The following is an 18,400-nucleotide window of genomic DNA, read 5'->3' on the forward strand; positions in this document are numbered from 1 at the left end:
TTCAAGCGTTCAACGGGCCGGCAGGTTCTGTCTGTCGTGGTCGAAAACGTCCGAGTTTTGCTGATTCCGAGGGGTAGGAGTGCTATGGTGGCGTGTACGAGGCGCTGGTGCGGCGCTCCGTCGATCGTGCCGGACGGACATGAGGCGGCCGAAGGCGGTCGTCAAGTGGTCGCGGAAATCAGTGGAGAAGTACTCGCCTGCGCTTTTCGTCGAAGACTCGCGACAGACGGTCTTCGGGAGACACGGGTGGTTGCACAAATGCGACCGTGCGTCAACGTGCAGCCATATTCGTGGATTATTTCGCCCCATTACGATAGCTTCGTCACTGCGCTCGCTGGTGTTGCTTGTTTTTGTTGACCTTCACTTGTGGCTCACACCCACTGTGGGGGATTGGCTGGTTTGTTGTTCTGCTTCTTCGACTTCTACATACTCGGCTTAGTGAAGCTGTGAGGAGTGACGAGTGGGTACGGAGGCAAAGCGCGCCCGGGGCGTGATCTCACGCGTCCTGGGGTCCACGTCGCTTCAGGTACGTGCGTGGTGCGTCCGTGCGCAATTTTCTTGGAACTTCCAGCAACTGGCAATTCCATTGAGGTGAGCGTGCGAGGATGTTCGTTGTAATTAACGAGAGCCAACGGTGGATGAGCTGGTATGAGATGGTGTTCAGAAATGAAGTGTTTGATCAACAAGGCGATGCCCGCCGTGGTGGTCTGATGGCCGTAAGGTACTCGGCTGCTGCCCCGCAGGTGGTGGGATCGAATCCCGGCCGCGGCGGCTGCATTTCCCTGTGCTCAGATTAGGGTGCACGTGAAAGAACCCCAGGTGGTCGAAATTTTCCCATAATCATATGGTGGTTTTGGGACGTCAAACCCCAAAGGTCAGTGGACATAGGAAAAGCACATCGGGGCTTTGCCGCTCCACCGTACAGCAGGTGTGTGCGGAGTGGGTCCTGTGGCGTTCTTTGCGATTTTAATTTGTGATGGGGAATAGTGTAGATGCGTAGACGTGGCGAGAGCACGCGTCTTCAGGTTCAGACGCCGCGTGAAGATGTGAAATAAAAATGCCTTCGCTTGCCACTGCAACTGTAAACAGAAACACCAACCAAACCCCATTTTCTAGAGGCTTTTTTTATTTTTCGTTGCGAAACGGGTGAATTCGAAAAGCGGAAATAGCTTGGCACATACATACACACTTCTACACACATACATACATACACATCGCACATGCATACACATCGTATACACACTTCTAGCTTTCCTCCGAAACAGTAATGATAATTTCCTCAATAGTTTTATTAATATGAGTAGGAATGTTGAAAAAAATAAGAAACTTGAGTATGTACGTGTGAACATAACAAAATAAAAGAGACCCTCCATATATGAAATACACACGGAAACATTTATTTTCCCAGAGCAATCGTAAGTGTAAACACAGCTAGCGCACTCCCTGCACGCGAATACCGCGTCAGCCGGGGCGCGGTATTCGGGGCACCGTCTCGGACACTCGACGCACCCACGCCGTTTACCCCGGTATCATGGGTAAATCCGAACACTCCTTCTATCATTGAATTTATTGTCGAACTCACCCCGCAGGGGGTGAGTGGGCCGATCCCGGAGGTAGTGCAATACCGGGCCAACCCGTGGCGGAGGTGAAGCAAGCTTCAAGCACTCCGCCGCATCACAAAAATAAGTTTAATATCTTGGATCCAAATAGGATCCGTATCAGATATTAAGCTGATAAGAACAGATTTGTTTATTATACTTATTACAGAAAGAACACAAATGGTTATGGAACATCACAGGAAATGGCAAAGGCTAATGGATAAAAGTGTATGACAAATGCAGTATCGCTTCTCGGAAGAAAAAAAAAAAAAAAGGGGGACACAACTATTTACAAGACGCCTATATGTCCACGGTAGATGTCAGTAGAGGCGGCGATCGTGTCTGACACGCAGAGTCTTTTCATAGTCCGCAGGTAGTTCTTGGAACAAATCCTGCGGCAGACACGATCGTTGGCCGGGTCCCACGAGCCGAGGCAGCCAACGATGATGGCATCGACGGAGACGCGCTGGAACCGCTGGAGGAGATGACGCTTTAGAGGGGCGTACTTCTCCTCCTTGACCCTCCGAGCCTCCTGGAACGCCTGCAAACGGTTGTCGAAGGGACAGCAGACGTCCAGGATTAGGGCTTCCTCACCACGGGCCAGGACGAGGTCGGGTCGCAAGCCGGGGACGCCGACCTGTTGGTTCTCCCCGATGACGGTGAACCGCCCCAGGGCCGCCTTCTTGAGGCGCGCAACGATGGCGTTGTGGCGCTCCGTCATGGCTCGGCTCTGCCGCATGCAGTGGCAAAGAACGTGCGGCAGGGTCTCCTCCTCGTACCCGCAGCGTCGGCATCTCTTGTCAGCTGCGGGCACCCACGTTCTTGCGCCGTTCAGGGGGAGGAGATTCAGCCGAGCGCGGTGAATGAAGCGCCACTCCTTGAAGCGGGTGTAGCGGCCGGACCTCATGAAGTGGAAACTGGCGGGGTCCGCCGCCACACACGCCATCGTCTTGCCCTGGGACGGCTTCTCCTGGAGAGAACGGTCCCGGTCTTGGTTGAGGATGGCCCGAAGGATCTTGATGAGCTTGTTGCGGTTCCGCGCTGACACGGTGGCCTCTCCGCAGGTAATGCGGACACCCTGGTCCAGAAGCTCCCAGGCGACGGAAAGGCGACGAGAGGCTTTGCGTGCCTCCGTCCAGACAGACTGCAGCTGGGTCGCAGTCTGCCGGAAGTCACCCTCCGTTTCGCCTGAGAGGTAGGCCTCGGTGTCGTCCGTGTCCGCCGGTCGCCTCAGCCGCCTTGACACCACCCGGTTGAGCTCCTCTCTCGCTCGCTCCCGGACCTCCAGATCGGTCGACGACAGGAGCTTGAAGGCCCCGTCCACTCGGCAGATGTCGCTGAGCTCCGCCGCAAGAGGGATTCCTGCAGTGCCGGCTTGTGCACTTCCGTACACATATTCATTTGATGCTCTTGCCGGCACGTACAGGGTCCTCTTGATCATCGGGCGAAGCTCCTCGTCCAAGCGATGCCACTCTCCTTTGCTGGCAAGACCCACCCGCATGGCGAAGTTGAGGGCTGGATATAGGAATGTTTTGATAGAATCCAGCCTCTGCCATGGGGTGAGCATGGAGGAGAGCAGCCGTCTGCCGAGATGGATGGCCTCGTCGACCGTCGTCTGGTCCGGTAGCACCCGGAACCCCACAGGACGCCCCAGGAACCGGTGCTCCTCGAAGTCCGCCAGTGCCGGGACCGGGACGCTCCCCACGGTGAAAGTGGTGGGCCGTGTGCCCACCGGGTAGCGCCCGGACAGGTGGAGGGTGCGGCACTTGGCGGGCTTCAGCCGCAGCCCGAGCGGGTCCGAAAGGGCCGTCACCACGTTGAGGTGGCGCTGCAAGGTGGCGGGATCCCCGGCGAGCAGCGTCAGATCATCGGCGTAGGCAAGGATGTTGTGTTGCCTATCGTCTCCCTGCACTGCTCTGATGATGGGATCCACCACTAGGTTGAAAAGCAGGCCGCTCAGGGGACAGCCTTGGCGTAGGCCCGCTCCGATGGCGATGGGCTCCGTGGTGCCGTCAGCTGCCACGACGCAGGTGGTGTTGGCGCGGTAGAGTTCCTCCACGATCTCCGCGAAGGGCTCCCCCGCGCCGGCGCCGCGGACAGCGTCGACGAGGGCCTCATGTGCGACCGAGCCGAAGGCGTTGGCGTAGTCAAGGAACCCCACGCACAGTTCCCCACCTCCCGTCCTGGCGTCGTCCAGGCGTCCCTGCAGCACGAAGTTGTGTTCGAACACCCCATCGTGCGGCAGGAAGCCCTTCTGACACCTGGACAGTACCGCATGGTCGCCCAACCACCGCTGCACTTTGATCTTAGCCAAAAGGCCGAGAAGCGATGCAATTCATTAGCACGTAATTAAAATCCATTCTTTCACACCTCGTACTTAGTTCTGGCCAAAAGCCGGGCAAACAGTAGCAAAGCAATTCCGACGTCCACCCATGCACAACCAGCATTGTGCACCGACAGCGGCAGCGCTGGCTTCACGGCATTGCTTTTATCCCCAGTCCGCTTGAAGTTTCTAGTTTCGCTTACAAACATGTTAAAACTGAAACCTTCTTTTTCCCAGAGGTCGAAGCCACGCGTGCTTGCTTGCATGCGTACTCTCTATGCGCCCATGACGTCACACCAAATGCTTGCCGGCGAACATTATCAGGCATGTCGCGAGGGATGCTACAGCACTTGTTTTAAAAACTGATGCATAGTGTACATGTCCAACTCGAGCACCAAAATCTAAAAGGAAAAAAAAAAAAAAATGACTGTGCAAAATGTGAATACGTCACCTATCCAACATGGCTTCTACGCCGGCTGCCCAAGCAACGCCTCTGCAACGACGCCCACAATCATCGGCAAAAAGGTGGTGCCTTTGGCTGCTTCAGCACGCACAACATATGCCTTGCAAGTTCCGACGTGGCGGAACACCGCACCGAGGTCGACGAAGGTCCTGCCGTGAAAGGCAGACCCGGGAATGCGTGCGAAACGTCTACCGCGTGGGTTGTGAAGCCGGTGAATGAAGGATCATGTGGCAGAGGGTGACGGAACGTGAGTGTGCGACTTGCCGCTGCGATGTCGTTCAAGCGTTCAACGGGCCGGCAGGTTCTGTCTGTCGTGGTCGAAAACGTCCGAGTTTTGCTGATTCCGAGGGGTAGGAGTGCTATGGTGGCGTGTACGAGGCGCTGGTGCGGCGCTCCGTCGATCGTGCCGGACGGACATGAGGCGGCCGAAGGCGGTCGTCAAGTGGTCGCGGAAATCAGTGGAGAAGTACTCGCCTGCGCTTTTCGTCGAAGACTCGCGACAGACGGTCTTCGGGAGACACGGGTGGTTGCACAAATGCGACCGTGCGTCAACGTGCAGCCATATTCGTGGATTATTTCGCCCCATTACGATAGCTTCGTCACTGCGCTCGCTGGTGTTGCTTGTTTTTGTTGACCTTCACTTGTGGCTCACACCCACTGTGGGGGATTGGCTGGTTTGTTGTTCTGCTTCTTCGACTTCTACATACTCGGCTTAGTGAAGCTGTGAGGAGTGACGAGTGGGTACGGAGGCAAAGCGCGCCCGGGGCGTGATCTCACGCGTCCTGGGGTCCACGTCGCTTCAGGTACGTGCGTGGTGCGTCCGTGCGCAATTTTCTTGGAACTTCCAGCAACTGGCAATTCCATTGAGGTGAGCGTGCGAGGATGTTCGTTGTAATTAACGAGAGCCAACGGTGGATGAGCTGGTATGAGATGGTGTTCAGAAATGAAGTGTTTGATCAACAAGGCGATGCCCGCCGTGGTGGTCTGATGGCCGTAAGGTACTCGGCTGCTGCCCCGCAGGTGGTGGGATCGAATCCCGGCCGCGGCGGCTGCATTTCCCTGTGCTCAGATTAGGGTGCACGTGAAAGAACCCCAGGTGGTCGAAATTTTCCCATAATCATATGGTGGTTTTGGGACGTCAAACCCCAAAGGTCAGTGGACATAGGAAAAGCACATCGGGGCTTTGCCGCTCCACCGTACAGCAGGTGTGTGCGGAGTGGGTCCTGTGGCGTTCTTTGCGATTTTAATTTGTGATGGGGAATAGTGTAGATGCGTAGACGTGGCGAGAGCACGCGTCTTCAGGTTCAGACGCCGCGTGAAGATGTGAAATAAAAATGCCTTCGCTTGCCACTGCAACTGTAAACAGAAACACCAACCAAACCCCATTTTCTAGAGGCTTTTTTTATTTTTCGTTGCGAAACGGGTGAATTCGAAAAGCGGAAATAGCTTGGCACATACATACACACTTCTACACACATACATACATACACATCGCACATGCATACACATCGTATACACACTTCTAGCTTTCCTCCGAAACAGTAATGATAATTTCCTCAATAGTTTTATTAATATGAGTAGGAATGTTGAAAAAAATAAGAAACTTGAGTATGTACGTGTGAACATAACAAAATAAAAGAGACCCTCCATATATGAAATACACACGGAAACATTTATTTTCCCAGAGCAATCGTAAGTGTAAACACAGCTAGCGCACTCCCTGCACGCGAATACCGCGTCAGCCGGGGCGCGGTATTCGGGGCACCGTCTCGGACACTCGACGCACCCACGCCGTTTACCCCGGTATCATGGGTAAATCCGAACACTCCTTCTATCATTGAATTTATTGTCGAACTCACCCCGCAGGGGGTGAGTGGGCCGATCCCGGAGGTAGTGCAATACCGGGCCAACCCGTGGCGGAGGTGAAGCAAGCTTCAAGCACTCCGCCGCATCACAAAAATAAGTTTAATATCTTGGATCCAAATAGGATCCGTATCAGATATTAAGCTGATAAGAACAGATACTACACTTTGATCTTAGCCAAAAGGCCGAGAAGCGATGCAATTCATTAGCACGTAATTAAAATCCATTCTTTCACACCTCGTACTTAGTTCTGGCCAAAAGCCGGGCAAACAGTAGCAAAGCAATTCCGACGTCCACCCATGCACAACCAGCATTGTGCACCGACAGCGGCAGCGCTGGCTTCACGGCATTGCTTTTATCCCCAGTCCGCTTGAAGTTTCTAGTTTCGCTTACAAACATGTTAAAACTGAAACCTTCTTTTTCCCAGAGGTCGAAGCCACGCGTGCTTGCTTGCATGCGTACTCTCTATGCGCCCATGACGTCACACCAAATGCTTGCCGGCGAACATTATCAGGCATGTCGCGAGGGATGCTACAGCACTTGTTTTAAAAACTGATGCATAGTGTACATGTCCAACTCGAGCACCAAAATCTAAAAGGAAAAAAAAAAAAAAATGACTGTGCAAAATGTGAATACGTCACCTATCCAACATGGCTTCTACGCCGGCTGCCCAAGCAACGCCTCTGCAACGACGCCCACAATCATCGGCAAAAAGGTGGTGCCTTTGGCTGCTTCAGCACGCACAACATATGCCTTGCAAGTTCCGACGTGGCGGAACACCGCACCGAGGTCGACGAAGGTCCTGCCGTGAAAGGCAGACCCGGGAATGCGTGCGAAACGTCTACCGCGTGGGTTGTGAAGCCGGTGAATGAAGGATCATGTGGCAGAGGGTGACGGAACGTGAGTGTGCGACTTGCCGCTGCGATGTCGTTCAAGCGTTCAACGGGCCGGCAGGTTCTGTCTGTCGTGGTCGAAAACGTCCGAGTTTTGCTGATTCCGAGGGGTAGGAGTGCTATGGTGGCGTGTACGAGGCGCTGGTGCGGCGCTCCGTCGATCGTGCCGGACGGACATGAGGCGGCCGAAGGCGGTCGTCAAGTGGTCGCGGAAATCAGTGGAGAAGTACTCGCCTGCGCTTTTCGTCGAAGACTCGCGACAGACGGTCTTCGGGAGACACGGGTGGTTGCACAAATGCGACCGTGCGTCAACGTGCAGCCATATTCGTGGATTATTTCGCCCCATTACGATAGCTTCGTCACTGCGCTCGCTGGTGTTGCTTGTTTTTGTTGACCTTCACTTGTGGCTCACACCCACTGTGGGGGATTGGCTGGTTTGTTGTTCTGCTTCTTCGACTTCTACATACTCGGCTTAGTGAAGCTGTGAGGAGTGACGAGTGGGTACGGAGGCAAAGCGCGCCCGGGGCGTGATCTCACGCGTCCTGGGGTCCACGTCGCTTCAGGTACGTGCGTGGTGCGTCCGTGCGCAATTTTCTTGGAACTTCCAGCAACTGGCAATTCCATTGAGGTGAGCGTGCGAGGATGTTCGTTGTAATTAACGAGAGCCAACGGTGGATGAGCTGGTATGAGATGGTGTTCAGAAATGAAGTGTTTGATCAACAAGGCGATGCCCGCCGTGGTGGTCTGATGGCCGTAAGGTACTCGGCTGCTGCCCCGCAGGTGGTGGGATCGAATCCCGGCCGCGGCGGCTGCATTTCCCTGTGCTCAGATTAGGGTGCACGTGAAAGAACCCCAGGTGGTCGAAATTTTCCCATAATCATATGGTGGTTTTGGGACGTCAAACCCCAAAGGTCAGTGGACATAGGAAAAGCACATCGGGGCTTTGCCGCTCCACCGTACAGCAGGTGTGTGCGGAGTGGGTCCTGTGGCGTTCTTTGCGATTTTAATTTGTGATGGGGAATAGTGTAGATGCGTAGACGTGGCGAGAGCACGCGTCTTCAGGTTCAGACGCCGCGTGAAGATGTGAAATAAAAATGCCTTCGCTTGCCACTGCAACTGTAAACAGAAACACCAACCAAACCCCATTTTCTAGAGGCTTTTTTTATTTTTCGTTGCGAAACGGGTGAATTCGAAAAGCGGAAATAGCTTGGCACATACATACACACTTCTACACACATACATACATACACATCGCACATGCATACACATCGTATACACACTTCTAGCTTTCCTCCGAAACAGTAATGATAATTTCCTCAATAGTTTTATTAATATGAGTAGGAATGTTGAAAAAAATAAGAAACTTGAGTATGTACGTGTGAACATAACAAAATAAAAGAGACCCTCCATATATGAAATACACACGGAAACATTTATTTTCCCAGAGCAATCGTAAGTGTAAACACAGCTAGCGCACTCCCTGCACGCGAATACCGCGTCAGCCGGGGCGCGGTATTCGGGGCACCGTCTCGGACACTCGACGCACCCACGCCGTTTACCCCGGTATCATGGGTAAATCCGAACACTCCTTCTATCATTGAATTTATTGTCGAACTCACCCCGCAGGGGGTGAGTGGGCCGATCCCGGAGGTAGTGCAATACCGGGCCAACCCGTGGCGGAGGTGAAGCAAGCTTCAAGCACTCCGCCGCATCACAAAAATAAGTTTAATATCTTGGATCCAAATAGGATCCGTATCAGATATTAAGCTGATAAGAACAGATACTACACTTTGATCTTAGCCAAAAGGCCGAGAAGCGATGCAATTCATTAGCACGTAATTAAAATCCATTCTTTCACACCTCGTACTTAGTTCTGGCCAAAAGCCGGGCAAACAGTAGCAAAGCAATTCCGACGTCCACCCATGCACAACCAGCATTGTGCACCGACAGCGGCAGCGCTGGCTTCACGGCATTGCTTTTATCCCCAGTCCGCTTGAAGTTTCTAGTTTCGCTTACAAACATGTTAAAACTGAAACCTTCTTTTTCCCAGAGGTCGAAGCCACGCGTGCTTGCTTGCATGCGTACTCTCTATGCGCCCATGACGTCACACCAAATGCTTGCCGGCGAACATTATCAGGCATGTCGCGAGGGATGCTACAGCACTTGTTTTAAAAACTGATGCATAGTGTACATGTCCAACTCGAGCACCAAAATCTAAAAGGAAAAAAAAAAAAAAATGACTGTGCAAAATGTGAATACGTCACCTATCCAACATGGCTTCTACGCCGGCTGCCCAAGCAACGCCTCTGCAACGACGCCCACAATCATCGGCAAAAAGGTGGTGCCTTTGGCTGCTTCAGCACGCACAACATATGCCTTGCAAGTTCCGACGTGGCGGAACACCGCACCGAGGTCGACGAAGGTCCTGCCGTGAAAGGCAGACCCGGGAATGCGTGCGAAACGTCTACCGCGTGGGTTGTGAAGCCGGTGAATGAAGGATCATGTGGCAGAGGGTGACGGAACGTGAGTGTGCGACTTGCCGCTGCGATGTCGTTCAAGCGTTCAACGGGCCGGCAGGTTCTGTCTGTCGTGGTCGAAAACGTCCGAGTTTTGCTGATTCCGAGGGGTAGGAGTGCTATGGTGGCGTGTACGAGGCGCTGGTGCGGCGCTCCGTCGATCGTGCCGGACGGACATGAGGCGGCCGAAGGCGGTCGTCAAGTGGTCGCGGAAATCAGTGGAGAAGTACTCGCCTGCGCTTTTCGTCGAAGACTCGCGACAGACGGTCTTCGGGAGACACGGGTGGTTGCACAAATGCGACCGTGCGTCAACGTGCAGCCATATTCGTGGATTATTTCGCCCCATTACGATAGCTTCGTCACTGCGCTCGCTGGTGTTGCTTGTTTTTGTTGACCTTCACTTGTGGCTCACACCCACTGTGGGGGATTGGCTGGTTTGTTGTTCTGCTTCTTCGACTTCTACATACTCGGCTTAGTGAAGCTGTGAGGAGTGACGAGTGGGTACGGAGGCAAAGCGCGCCCGGGGCGTGATCTCACGCGTCCTGGGGTCCACGTCGCTTCAGGTACGTGCGTGGTGCGTCCGTGCGCAATTTTCTTGGAACTTCCAGCAACTGGCAATTCCATTGAGGTGAGCGTGCGAGGATGTTCGTTGTAATTAACGAGAGCCAACGGTGGATGAGCTGGTATGAGATGGTGTTCAGAAATGAAGTGTTTGATCAACAAGGCGATGCCCGCCGTGGTGGTCTGATGGCCGTAAGGTACTCGGCTGCTGCCCCGCAGGTGGTGGGATCGAATCCCGGCCGCGGCGGCTGCATTTCCCTGTGCTCAGATTAGGGTGCACGTGAAAGAACCCCAGGTGGTCGAAATTTTCCCATAATCATATGGTGGTTTTGGGACGTCAAACCCCAAAGGTCAGTGGACATAGGAAAAGCACATCGGGGCTTTGCCGCTCCACCGTACAGCAGGTGTGTGCGGAGTGGGTCCTGTGGCGTTCTTTGCGATTTTAATTTGTGATGGGGAATAGTGTAGATGCGTAGACGTGGCGAGAGCACGCGTCTTCAGGTTCAGACGCCGCGTGAAGATGTGAAATAAAAATGCCTTCGCTTGCCACTGCAACTGTAAACAGAAACACCAACCAAACCCCATTTTCTAGAGGCTTTTTTTATTTTTCGTTGCGAAACGGGTGAATTCGAAAAGCGGAAATAGCTTGGCACATACATACACACTTCTACACACATACATACATACACATCGCACATGCATACACATCGTATACACACTTCTAGCTTTCCTCCGAAACAGTAATGATAATTTCCTCAATAGTTTTATTAATATGAGTAGGAATGTTGAAAAAAATAAGAAACTTGAGTATGTACGTGTGAACATAACAAAATAAAAGAGACCCTCCATATATGAAATACACACGGAAACATTTATTTTCCCAGAGCAATCGTAAGTGTAAACACAGCTAGCGCACTCCCTGCACGCGAATACCGCGTCAGCCGGGGCGCGGTATTCGGGGCACCGTCTCGGACACTCGACGCACCCACGCCGTTTACCCCGGTATCATGGGTAAATCCGAACACTCCTTCTATCATTGAATTTATTGTCGAACTCACCCCGCAGGGGGTGAGTGGGCCGATCCCGGAGGTAGTGCAATACCGGGCCAACCCGTGGCGGAGGTGAAGCAAGCTTCAAGCACTCCGCCGCATCACAAAAATAAGTTTAATATCTTGGATCCAAATAGGATCCGTATCAGATATTAAGCTGATAAGAACAGATACTACACTTTGATCTTAGCCAAAAGGCCGAGAAGCGATGCAATTCATTAGCACGTAATTAAAATCCATTCTTTCACACCTCGTACTTAGTTCTGGCCAAAAGCCGGGCAAACAGTAGCAAAGCAATTCCGACGTCCACCCATGCACAACCAGCATTGTGCACCGACAGCGGCAGCGCTGGCTTCACGGCATTGCTTTTATCCCCAGTCCGCTTGAAGTTTCTAGTTTCGCTTACAAACATGTTAAAACTGAAACCTTCTTTTTCCCAGAGGTCGAAGCCACGCGTGCTTGCTTGCATGCGTACTCTCTATGCGCCCATGACGTCACACCAAATGCTTGCCGGCGAACATTATCAGGCATGTCGCGAGGGATGCTACAGCACTTGTTTTAAAAACTGATGCATAGTGTACATGTCCAACTCGAGCACCAAAATCTAAAAGGAAAAAAAAAAAAAAATGACTGTGCAAAATGTGAATACGTCACCTATCCAACATGGCTTCTACGCCGGCTGCCCAAGCAACGCCTCTGCAACGACGCCCACAATCATCGGCAAAAAGGTGGTGCCTTTGGCTGCTTCAGCACGCACAACATATGCCTTGCAAGTTCCGACGTGGCGGAACACCGCACCGAGGTCGACGAAGGTCCTGCCGTGAAAGGCAGACCCGGGAATGCGTGCGAAACGTCTACCGCGTGGGTTGTGAAGCCGGTGAATGAAGGATCATGTGGCAGAGGGTGACGGAACGTGAGTGTGCGACTTGCCGCTGCGATGTCGTTCAAGCGTTCAACGGGCCGGCAGGTTCTGTCTGTCGTGGTCGAAAACGTCCGAGTTTTGCTGATTCCGAGGGGTAGGAGTGCTATGGTGGCGTGTACGAGGCGCTGGTGCGGCGCTCCGTCGATCGTGCCGGACGGACATGAGGCGGCCGAAGGCGGTCGTCAAGTGGTCGCGGAAATCAGTGGAGAAGTACTCGCCTGCGCTTTTCGTCGAAGACTCGCGACAGACGGTCTTCGGGAGACACGGGTGGTTGCACAAATGCGACCGTGCGTCAACGTGCAGCCATATTCGTGGATTATTTCGCCCCATTACGATAGCTTCGTCACTGCGCTCGCTGGTGTTGCTTGTTTTTGTTGACCTTCACTTGTGGCTCACACCCACTGTGGGGGATTGGCTGGTTTGTTGTTCTGCTTCTTCGACTTCTACATACTCGGCTTAGTGAAGCTGTGAGGAGTGACGAGTGGGTACGGAGGCAAAGCGCGCCCGGGGCGTGATCTCACGCGTCCTGGGGTCCACGTCGCTTCAGGTACGTGCGTGGTGCGTCCGTGCGCAATTTTCTTGGAACTTCCAGCAACTGGCAATTCCATTGAGGTGAGCGTGCGAGGATGTTCGTTGTAATTAACGAGAGCCAACGGTGGATGAGCTGGTATGAGATGGTGTTCAGAAATGAAGTGTTTGATCAACAAGGCGATGCCCGCCGTGGTGGTCTGATGGCCGTAAGGTACTCGGCTGCTGCCCCGCAGGTGGTGGGATCGAATCCCGGCCGCGGCGGCTGCATTTCCCTGTGCTCAGATTAGGGTGCACGTGAAAGAACCCCAGGTGGTCGAAATTTTCCCATAATCATATGGTGGTTTTGGGACGTCAAACCCCAAAGGTCAGTGGACATAGGAAAAGCACATCGGGGCTTTGCCGCTCCACCGTACAGCAGGTGTGTGCGGAGTGGGTCCTGTGGCGTTCTTTGCGATTTTAATTTGTGATGGGGAATAGTGTAGATGCGTAGACGTGGCGAGAGCACGCGTCTTCAGGTTCAGACGCCGCGTGAAGATGTGAAATAAAAATGCCTTCGCTTGCCACTGCAACTGTAAACAGAAACACCAACCAAACCCCATTTTCTAGAGGCTTTTTTTATTTTTCGTTGCGAAACGGGTGAATTCGAAAAGCGGAAATAGCTTGGCACATACATACACACTTCTACACACATACATACATACACATCGCACATGCATACACATCGTATACACACTTCTAGCTTTCCTCCGAAACAGTAATGATAATTTCCTCAATAGTTTTATTAATATGAGTAGGAATGTTGAAAAAAATAAGAAACTTGAGTATGTACGTGTGAACATAACAAAATAAAAGAGACCCTCCATATATGAAATACACACGGAAACATTTATTTTCCCAGAGCAATCGTAAGTGTAAACACAGCTAGCGCACTCCCTGCACGCGAATACCGCGTCAGCCGGGGCGCGGTATTCGGGGCACCGTCTCGGACACTCGACGCACCCACGCCGTTTACCCCGGTATCATGGGTAAATCCGAACACTCCTTCTATCATTGAATTTATTGTCGAACTCACCCCGCAGGGGGTGAGTGGGCCGATCCCGGAGGTAGTGCAATACCGGGCCAACCCGTGGCGGAGGTGAAGCAAGCTTCAAGCACTCCGCCGCATCACAAAAATAAGTTTAATATCTTGGATCCAAATAGGATCCGTATCAGATATTAAGCTGATAAGAACAGATACTACACTTTGATCTTAGCCAAAAGGCCGAGAAGCGATGCAATTCATTAGCACGTAATTAAAATCCATTCTTTCACACCTCGTACTTAGTTCTGGCCAAAAGCCGGGCAAACAGTAGCAAAGCAATTCCGACGTCCACCCATGCACAACCAGCATTGTGCACCGACAGCGGCAGCGCTGGCTTCACGGCATTGCTTTTATCCCCAGTCCGCTTGAAGTTTCTAGTTTCGCTTACAAACATGTTAAAACTGAAACCTTCTTTTTCCCAGAGGTCGAAGCCACGCGTGCTTGCTTGCATGCGTACTCTCTATGCGCCCATGACGTCACACCAAATGCTTGCCGGCGAACATTATCAGGCATGTCGCGAGGGATGCTACAGCACTTGTTTTAAAAACTGATGCATAGTGTACATGTCCAACTCGAGCACCAAAATCTAAAAGGAAAAAAAAAAAAAAATGACTGTGCAAAATGTGAATACGTCACCTATCCAACATGGCTTCTACGCCGGCTGCCCAAGCAACGCCTCTGCAACGACGCCCACAATCATCGGCAAAAAGGTGGTGCCTTTGGCTGCTTCAGCACGCACAACATATGCCTTGCAAGTTCCGACGTGGCGGAACACCGCACCGAGGTCGACGAAGGTCCTGCCGTGAAAGGCAGACCCGGGAATGCGTGCGAAACGTCTACCGCGTGGGTTGTGAAGCCGGTGAATGAAGGATCATGTGGCAGAGGGTGACGGAACGTGAGTGTGCGACTTGCCGCTGCGATGTCGTTCAAGCGTTCAACGGGCCGGCAGGTTCTGTCTGTCGTGGTCGAAAACGTCCGAGTTTTGCTGATTCCGAGGGGTAGGAGTGCTATGGTGGCGTGTACGAGGCGCTGGTGCGGCGCTCCGTCGATCGTGCCGGACGGACATGAGGCGGCCGAAGGCGGTCGTCAAGTGGTCGCGGAAATCAGTGGAGAAGTACTCGCCTGCGCTTTTCGTCGAAGACTCGCGACAGACGGTCTTCGGGAGACACGGGTGGTTGCACAAATGCGACCGTGCGTCAACGTGCAGCCATATTCGTGGATTATTTCGCCCCATTACGATAGCTTCGTCACTGCGCTCGCTGGTGTTGCTTGTTTTTGTTGACCTTCACTTGTGGCTCACACCCACTGTGGGGGATTGGCTGGTTTGTTGTTCTGCTTCTTCGACTTCTACATACTCGGCTTAGTGAAGCTGTGAGGAGTGACGAGTGGGTACGGAGGCAAAGCGCGCCCGGGGCGTGATCTCACGCGTCCTGGGGTCCACGTCGCTTCAGGTACGTGCGTGGTGCGTCCGTGCGCAATTTTCTTGGAACTTCCAGCAACTGGCAATTCCATTGAGGTGAGCGTGCGAGGATGTTCGTTGTAATTAACGAGAGCCAACGGTGGATGAGCTGGTATGAGATGGTGTTCAGAAATGAAGTGTTTGATCAACAAGGCGATGCCCGCCGTGGTGGTCTGATGGCCGTAAGGTACTCGGCTGCTGCCCCGCAGGTGGTGGGATCGAATCCCGGCCGCGGCGGCTGCATTTCCCTGTGCTCAGATTAGGGTGCACGTGAAAGAACCCCAGGTGGTCGAAATTTTCCCATAATCATATGGTGGTTTTGGGACGTCAAACCCCAAAGGTCAGTGGACATAGGAAAAGCACATCGGGGCTTTGCCGCTCCACCGTACAGCAGGTGTGTGCGGAGTGGGTCCTGTGGCGTTCTTTGCGATTTTAATTTGTGATGGGGAATAGTGTAGATGCGTAGACGTGGCGAGAGCACGCGTCTTCAGGTTCAGACGCCGCGTGAAGATGTGAAATAAAAATGCCTTCGCTTGCCACTGCAACTGTAAACAGAAACACCAACCAAACCCCATTTTCTAGAGGCTTTTTTTATTTTTCGTTGCGAAACGGGTGAATTCGAAAAGCGGAAATAGCTTGGCACATACATACACACTTCTACACACATACATACATACACATCGCACATGCATACACATCGTATACACACTTCTAGCTTTCCTCCGAAACAGTAATGATAATTTCCTCAATAGTTTTATTAATATGAGTAGGAATGTTGAAAAAAATAAGAAACTTGAGTATGTACGTGTGAACATAACAAAATAAAAGAGACCCTCCATATATGAAATACACACGGAAACATTTATTTTCCCAGAGCAATCGTAAGTGTAAACACAGCTAGCGCACTCCCTGCACGCGAATACCGCGTCAGCCGGGGCGCGGTATTCGGGGCACCGTCTCGGACACTCGACGCACCCACGCCGTTTACCCCGGTATCATGGGTAAATCCGAACACTCCTTCTATCATTGAATTTATTGTCGAACTCACCCCGCAGGGGGTGAGTGGGCCGATCCCGGAGGTAGTGCAATACCGGGCCAACCCGTGGCGGAGGTGAAGCAAGCTTCAAGCACTCCGCCGCATCACAAAAATAAGTTTAATATCTTGGATCCAAATAGGATCCGTATCAGATATTAAGCTGATAAGAACAGATACTACACTTTGATCTTAGCCAAAAGGCCGAGAAGCGATGCAATTCATTAGCACGTAATTAAAATCCATTCTTTCACACCTCGTACTTAGTTCTGGCCAAAAGCCGGGCAAACAGTAGCAAAGCAATTCCGACGTCCACCCATGCACAACCAGCATTGTGCACCGACAGCGGCAGCGCTGGCTTCACGGCATTGCTTTTATCCCCAGTCCGCTTGAAGTTTCTAGTTTCGCTTACAAACATGTTAAAACTGAAACCTTCTTTTTCCCAGAGGTCGAAGCCACGCGTGCTTGCTTGCATGCGTACTCTCTATGCGCCCATGACGTCACACCAAATGCTTGCCGGCGAACATTATCAGGCATGTCGCGAGGGATGCTACAGCACTTGTTTTAAAAACTGATGCATAGTGTACATGTCCAACTCGAGCACCAAAATCTAAAAGGAAAAAAAAAAAAAAATGACTGTGCAAAATGTGAATACGTCACCTATCCAACATGGCTTCTACGCCGGCTGCCCAAGCAACGCCTCTGCAACGACGCCCACAATCATCGGCAAAAAGGTGGTGCCTTTGGCTGCTTCAGCACGCACAACATATGCCTTGCAAGTTCCGACGTGGCGGAACACCGCACCGAGGTCGACGAAGGTCCTGCCGTGAAAGGCAGACCCGGGAATGCGTGCGAAACGTCTACCGCGTGGGTTGTGAAGCCGGTGAATGAAGGATCATGTGGCAGAGGGTGACGGAACGTGAGTGTGCGACTTGCCGCTGCGATGTCGTTCAAGCGTTCAACGGGCCGGCAGGTTCTGTCTGTCGTGGTCGAAAACGTCCGAGTTTTGCTGATTCCGAGGGGTAGGAGTGCTATGGTGGCGTGTACGAGGCGCTGGTGCGGCGCTCCGTCGATCGTGCCGGACGGACATGAGGCGGCCGAAGGCGGTCGTCAAGTGGTCGCGGAAATCAGTGGAGAAGTACTCGCCTGCGCTTTTCGTCGAAGACTCGCGACAGACGGTCTTCGGGAGACACGGGTGGTTGCACAAATGCGACCGTGCGTCAACGTGCAGCCATATTCGTGGATTATTTCGCCCCATTACGATAGCTTCGTCACTGCGCTCGCTGGTGTTGCTTGTTTTTGTTGACCTTCACTTGTGGCTCACACCCACTGTGGGGGATTGGCTGGTTTGTTGTTCTGCTTCTTCGACTTCTACATACTCGGCTTAGTGAAGCTGTGAGGAGTGACGAGTGGGTACGGAGGCAAAGCGCGCCCGGGGCGTGATCTCACGCGTCCTGGGGTCCACGTCGCTTCAGGTACGTGCGTGGTGCGTCCGTGCGCAATTTTCTTGGAACTTCCAGCAACTGGCAATTCCATTGAGGTGAGCGTGCGAGGATGTTCGTTGTAATTAACGAGAGCCAACGGTGGATGAGCTGGTATGAGATGGTGTTCAGAAATGAAGTGTTTGATCAACAAGGCGATGCCCGCCGTGGTGGTCTGATGGCCGTAAGGTACTCGGCTGCTGCCCCGCAGGTGGTGGGATCGAATCCCGGCCGCGGCGGCTGCATTTCCCTGTGCTCAGATTAGGGTGCACGTGAAAGAACCCCAGGTGGTCGAAATTTTCCCATAATCATATGGTGGTTTTGGGACGTCAAACCCCAAAGGTCAGTGGACATAGGAAAAGCACATCGGGGCTTTGCCGCTCCACCGTACAGCAGGTGTGTGCGGAGTGGGTCCTGTGGCGTTCTTTGCGATTTTAATTTGTGATGGGGAATAGTGTAGATGCGTAGACGTGGCGAGAGCACGCGTCTTCAGGTTCAGACGCCGCGTGAAGATGTGAAATAAAAATGCCTTCGCTTGCCACTGCAACTGTAAACAGAAACACCAACCAAACCCCATTTTCTAGAGGCTTTTTTTATTTTTCGTTGCGAAACGGGTGAATTCGAAAA

General features: G+C 52.6%; 6 non-coding genes across 6 annotated transcripts; all 6 read right to left on the minus strand.

Moving 5' to 3' along the window:
* Positions 1-1,591: 1,591 nt before the first annotated feature.
* LOC142791353 (U2 spliceosomal RNA) lies at positions 1,592-1,786 on the minus strand. The gene has a single exon (XR_012890173.1). It is a non-coding gene; the product is annotated as a U2 spliceosomal RNA (small nuclear RNA).
* A 4,466-nt stretch (positions 1,787-6,252) lies between these two features.
* LOC142791416 (U2 spliceosomal RNA) lies at positions 6,253-6,444 on the minus strand. Its single transcript, XR_012890209.1, has one exon. It is a non-coding gene; the product is annotated as a U2 spliceosomal RNA (small nuclear RNA).
* A 2,324-nt stretch (positions 6,445-8,768) lies between these two features.
* Positions 8,769-8,960, minus strand: LOC142791417 (U2 spliceosomal RNA). The gene has a single exon (XR_012890210.1). It is a non-coding gene; the product is annotated as a U2 spliceosomal RNA (small nuclear RNA).
* A 2,324-nt stretch (positions 8,961-11,284) lies between these two features.
* On the minus strand, positions 11,285-11,476 carry LOC142791418 (U2 spliceosomal RNA). The gene has a single exon (XR_012890211.1). It is a non-coding gene; the product is annotated as a U2 spliceosomal RNA (small nuclear RNA).
* A 2,324-nt stretch (positions 11,477-13,800) lies between these two features.
* On the minus strand, positions 13,801-13,992 carry LOC142791419 (U2 spliceosomal RNA). Its single transcript, XR_012890212.1, has one exon. It is a non-coding gene; the product is annotated as a U2 spliceosomal RNA (small nuclear RNA).
* A 2,324-nt stretch (positions 13,993-16,316) lies between these two features.
* On the minus strand, positions 16,317-16,508 carry LOC142791420 (U2 spliceosomal RNA). The gene has a single exon (XR_012890213.1). It is a non-coding gene; the product is annotated as a U2 spliceosomal RNA (small nuclear RNA).
* Between the last annotated feature and the right edge of the window lie 1,892 nt (positions 16,509-18,400).

This window comes from Rhipicephalus microplus, unplaced genomic scaffold, assembly GCF_043290135.1.
Source record: "Rhipicephalus microplus isolate Deutch F79 unplaced genomic scaffold, USDA_Rmic scaffold_165, whole genome shotgun sequence".
NCBI classification, from domain to species: Eukaryota; Metazoa; Arthropoda; class Arachnida; order Ixodida; family Ixodidae; genus Rhipicephalus; species Rhipicephalus microplus.